The sequence below is a fragment of the Cyprinus carpio genome, chromosome A2 (assembly GCF_018340385.1).
Source record: "Cyprinus carpio isolate SPL01 chromosome A2, ASM1834038v1, whole genome shotgun sequence".
Classification (NCBI taxonomy): Eukaryota; Metazoa; Chordata; class Actinopteri; order Cypriniformes; family Cyprinidae; genus Cyprinus; species Cyprinus carpio.
The window spans coordinates 28,375,369-28,381,368 of record NC_056573.1 but is presented as its reverse complement, the minus strand read 5'-3'; the positions used below and the strand labels follow the sequence as shown (position 1 = coordinate 28,381,368).

At 40.1% G+C, this 6,000-nt stretch overlaps 1 pseudogene; it reads left to right on the top strand.

The window, feature by feature from the left end:
- Window positions 1-6,000, top strand: part of LOC109078676 — a 73,420-nt pseudogene that overhangs the window by 15,753 nt on the left and 51,667 nt on the right.

The window sequence follows — 6,000 nt, the reverse complement described above, 5'->3', positions numbered from 1 at the left end:
ATTAGTTGTAAAAGCACAGTTATACTGATTGCATTGATTCAGACGTGACTTAACTGTAGGGCTGTAATGGTACACAGAAGTCACGGTTCGGTACGTCTCTCGGTTTTGGGTCACAATTTGATATGAGTTCAGTACAACAGAAAATTTATTTTTTCATTTAATTTGAACATACAGTAGTGCTACACACACATGTAACAAGCAGTTGTTTTTCAAGCAAAAACAGAATGTCTGACTTTAGATTTGTAAAATTATGCTACATAACAAACAAAGCAGCAGAGGACAGTATGAGTGTGTGTGTGTGTGTGTGTGCACACGTGTGAGTGTGCGTGTGTGTGCATATGTATGCGTGTATGTGTGTGTGTGTGTGTGTGTGTGTGTGTGTGTGTGTGTGTGTGTGTGTGTGTGTGTGCATATGTGTGTGTGTATGTGTGTGTGTGTGTGTGGATATGTGTGCGTGTATGTGTGTGTGTGTGTGTGTGTGTGTGTGTGTGTGTGTGCTTTTTCTTTTTGTGCTTGCTTGCTTGTGTGTGTGTGTGTGTGTGTGTGTGTGTGTGTACAGGTGCATCTCAATAAAAAATGTCGTGGAAAAGTTCATTTATTTCAGTAATTCAACTCAAATTGTGAAACTCGTGTATTAAATAAATTCAGTGCACACAGACTGAAGTAGTTTAAGTTTTTGGTTCTTTAAGTTGTGATGATTTTGGCTCACATTTAACAAAAACCCACCAATCCACAACAAATTATCTCAACAAATTAGAATATGGTGACATGTCAATCAGCTAATCAACTCAAAACACCTGCAAAGGTTTCCTGAGCCTTCAGAATGGTCTCTCAGTTTGGATTCACTAGGCTACACAATCATGGGGAAGACTGCTGATCTGACAGGCTGTCCAGAAGACAATCATTGACACCCTTCACAAGGAGGGTAAGACACAAACATTCATTGCCAAAGAAGTGCTGTATCAGAGTGCTGTATCCACAGCACGTTAACAGAGAGTTGAGTGGAAGGAAAAAGTGTGGAAGAAAAAGATGCACAACCAACCGAGAGAACCGCAGCCTTATGAGGATTGTCAAGCAAAATCGATTCAAGAATTTGAAGGAGCCCCTACCAAGTATTGAGTACATGTACAGTAAATGAACATACTTTCCAGAAGGCCAACAATTCACTAAAAATTTTTTTTTTTTTTTTTTATTGGTCTTATGAAGTATTCTAATTTGTTGAGATAGTGAATTGGTGGGTTTTTGTTAAATGTGAGCCAAAATCATCACAACTTAAAGAACCAAAAACTTAAACTACTTCAGTCTGTGTGCACTGAATTTATTTAATACACGAGTTTCACAATTTGAGTTGAATTACTGAAATAAATGAACTTTTCCACAACATTCTAATTTATTGAGATGCACCTGTATGCATGTGAGTGTGTGTGTTCATGTGTGTGTGTGTGTGTGTGTGTAGAATCTGATCCTCTGGTGTTCACCGTCGAGTGTTTAGTGGTCTGCTGGACTCAGTCAGAGATGATATACAGATGGTCCTGCATTCACTGCCGCTATAAGCTCTTACTGATATCATGAATGTTTCTATATTTCAGCATCAGTACACCAATATGGATTTTTCAGTAGCAGGATAAGAGCAGCTGACAAATATTATGCCATTATACCTGCTGTGGACTAATAGTTTAATTATGACATTGATTTTATACGAAGTTTAAAAAAAGATACCATAAGGCCTGCAGGAAAGGTTTAAGGCATCAGCTTGAGTTGTGTTTTCGTGCTTGTTTCTGCTGTTTATCACCGTGGAGCTGCTTTGACACAATCTGGACTTGACTTGGTCAGCTCTCCCAGAATGCAGTGCTCCTCGCATCTAATCCATTCAGTGCTGAAATGTCTAATTTAAATGGGCTTTTTGAAATCAAGTCATGTTTGTTTGTATAGCACAATCCGCCTCATTTCAGAGCAGTTTGACAGAAATGTTCATGTGTAAATGTCATCTGTTCTAATCCAGTCGTCTGAAGACAGGTGTGTTTCTGAGTCTCACAGCGGCTGTAAGTTCAGCACAAAGCCAGTAAAAGCTCTGTGTAGGCTGTAAATGATTAACTGATGATTGTGACGTCAGTAACGCGCTTGTGTTTGTGTTGCAGTGGCTCCGAGGTTCACCAAGATTCCCACGGATCAGATCGGCGTGTCCGGAGGAGTCGTGTCGTTCGTGTGTCAGGCCGCAGGTGATCCCAAGCCTCAGGTGTTCTGGAACAAAAAGGGCAAGAAAGTGAATTCACAGAGGATCGAGGTGAGACACACACAGCAGCAGAGCATCAGATCACTCTGTGACCAGATTCTGACTGAAACCGGACTTTCACGCTACAGCCGGGAAACATGAGGTTCAGTCTTAATAAAAAAATAAATAATGGGTGTGCCCATCTGCTGTAGGACATGAAGCATTTATATGTACTGTATATACACATAGTTTTATTAGGAGTGTACAGTAGACGACTAGTTACCGCGTGTGTGTGTGTGTGTGTGTGTGTGTATGTCCCAGTAGGACAGTAACAGCTGAAATCAAACACTACATTCACAAAATGTCCCAGTAGGACAGTAACAGCTGAAATCAGCTACTGTGTTTTCCAGAAAAGCAGTCACATCTGACTATTAGTCAAAACTGTTTTTTTGAGAGAAAAAAACAAACAAACATTACATTCAGAAATAATGTGAAATCCCAGAAAATGAAACGTTTACAAACATTATAAACACTATAATAACCTCTCACTCCACAACAATCCTTTAAATGCAACTGTACTCAGAACAGAATGAAAGTAAAACAAATATAAATCTCTCATGTTTGTCTCATTCAGTAGCAGTACTCGTGTGTGATTTGACCATGTTTTGTGTGCTCGACAATAAAGGGGTCATGAACTGCCGTTTTTATTATTTTGTACTGTTCTCTGAGGTCCACTTATAATGTCATCAAGATTTACATCAAATAACATATTTTAGAAGTAATAGTCTATTTATTTTCTGTCCTGTATTAACCCCATCATCATAGCGCTCTGGCAGGTCGTAGACTCGGAAGGAAACGCCCACTGCTGTGATTGGCTAATAGTTGTGTGTGATTGACAGCTACTTGCATCACAGATGGACACTGCTGTGATAAATACTCCGTATATATATCAAACAATCTATAATAACAGACACAGCAATAGCAAACAAATAAAAAAAAGAACTACATTAAAAAAAAAAAAACATCAACCACTCTCTAATAATGTTATCATAAGAAAAAAAATGCAAAAACACTGTTTGACCACAGCTTGAGCTGCACAGCATCTTATTGTCTTCGGAGCATCTTTATCGTTTGGTTTCTGTGTAGACCTGCTTTTGCCTCTCGTTTTTTACACTACATGAGTGAATCGGTGGGCGGGGCTAAACTGAGAGTGATGTAGAATTGGTGGGTGGGGCTAATCAGGCAGTGATGTAGAATAAGTGGGCGGGGCTAAACTGAGATTGATGTAGAATAAGTGGGCGGGGCTAAACTGGGATTGACGTAGAATCGGTGGGCGGGGCTAAACAGGCAGTGATGTAGAATCGGTGGGCGGGGCTAAACTGACAGTGATGTAGAATCGGTGGGCGTGGCTAAACAGGCAGTGATGTAGAATCGGTGGGCGGGGCTAAACAGGCAGTGATGTATAAGCAGGTGCTGATCATCTTCTGTGGAGGCGGGGTCTAGCCACACTATTACATCATACAGCAGCTCTTTCCAAAATCTTTTTTTTTCAGACAGACATCAATAAAAACAATCTTTATACAAACAAAAAAGAAAGTTTTGAGTTCTGAAACTTACAGGATGTTTTTATAGCACAATGACCTCTTATATGTCAAAAGATCAAGGGAATTTTGGTTTCTCAGTTCATGACCCCTTTAATTGCATTATATAAGTCACTTTAATAAAAGAAAAAAAATCATTCTTATGAAAAAAAAAAAAAAAAACAAAAACAAAAAAACATAAGAAAAAAAACTGTTTAATAAACATACTAAACAATATTTAAATTAATATCTAAAAATGCAGGGAAAAAAGCAACAACAAAAAAATAACAATTCTAATAATATTAAGGTTTAGCGTTATGAAGAAGAAGAGATCATTATCTAGAAAAACAACATAAAGAACAATAAGATATCATTATCTATAAAAACAACAGAACCCACTTGTACTATGTGTGTGTGTGTGTGTGTGTCTGCACCTGCGTCCTCACAGCTGGTGAGGGAGAGTCTTTATTCTGCACTTTTGTGACCAAACAGCTGGGGATTTGAACTAATCTGTTCTCATGAATATGCAAATGAGATGCTAATGAGCAGAGCAGAAGCCTTTGTTCCTGTACAGTCACTTAAGCAGCAGAAGAAAGAATGGAGCTCCTGCAGCGTGTGGCCTCTGTTCACGCCTGAAGTCCGTGTCTGTCACACGTGAAATAAGCTGACAGAAGCATAAATGAGTTAAGATTATTAGACCGGAGTTCAGCCACCGAGCTCTTCCTGAATGTTGAACGGTTTGATTCGGTGAACACTGCAGGTCACTTCCTCTGTGTGTGTGTGTGTGTGTGTGTGTGTGTGTGTGTGTGTGTTTCATTCCTCCCTGGATTCATGTGTGGAGATGATCTGTTAGACTGTAAATGCTGCAGAATTACTGTTATAAGCTGTCTCCATATTCGATCAGTTCAACTATTCAGTCAGATAAAAGTTGTGATGGAAATAAATTTAATTAAATGTGTTATGAGCTATTATTTCACCTGCTGCGGGATTCTGAACCTGAACGTAATTCTGCTTCCTCCTCACTGATCTGATCTTTAATAACTGTCTGTCTGCTTGCTGACTGATGTCACTCTGCTGTGATTGGTGGATGTGTGCTCATGCTGCTCTCTCATTGGTCCAGACCATAGAGTTTGATGAAGGGGCGGGAGCAGTGCTCCGTATCCAGCCGCTCAGAGCGCCGCGGGACGAAAACGTTTACGAATGTGTCGCCAAAAACACCTCCAAACTGTCCATCATCAGAGAAAATACACACCACAACATCATAAACACATTCTTCATCATCATCATCATCGTTATCCAGTCACATCACTCATAAATGTACCTTATATTGCAGTCACTCTGTTCTTCCTCAGTATTTTGATCTTGTTTTACTGTACAAATATCTAATCCTCCTTAAATCAAGATACAGTTACTGCAGAAGCAGAATGACTGAAGATGTTAAGTCTTGTTTTCTGAAAAATGCATTAAAGTAAAATAAGAACTGGTTTTTATTCTGAATTAAACAGATTTTTCTGACTCTGTTTTTAAGCTGAAACATCTTCATTTGAATACAGTTTCAGTCATTCCTATTCTCCAGTGGATGCATCTTTAGACATCTATACTGGAAAGTCAGAGAATCATGTTTTGCAGTGAGATATTTCTGTCATGATCGGCTCTGATGTGTGTTTGGACTCCGCTGGTGCATAATGAATAATTGTCATAATGTTGATATTAAAACGTATGATTATTCACAAGTACGTGTGTGTAACATGCTAAGGACAGAGCGAACAGATGTAGTTGACTGAAGAGACAGAGACTGGCTGCGTCACAAAGGCCCCGGGGCCCGCACATGCTGTCTGTAATGGAGACGCTTGGCTCACGGCACATTCACAACACCATCAGCTCAGTGTTTGTGTCATCCGTCAAGATCTGGCTGTCAGACGTGTCTTTGGTTCCTGCTCGCATCATCAGCAGCCAAACAGGCGACTGACAGAGAAGCGCAGCAGATTCGGACGCTGAACGCGAGCACAACGCACCCGTGAGTGTGTGTTGATGAGCGCGGTAATGGATGAGTTAGTCTGGTAATGAAGCGTGATACACTGGCAGTCACAGTTTGTTTAGTGAGCGCTGCTGTGACCCTCCGCCCGCAAACACACCGCTGCTGTCACACACACAATGACGGACAATTTCCAGAGCATTTACAAAACATTAAACATGTAGATTGTTGTA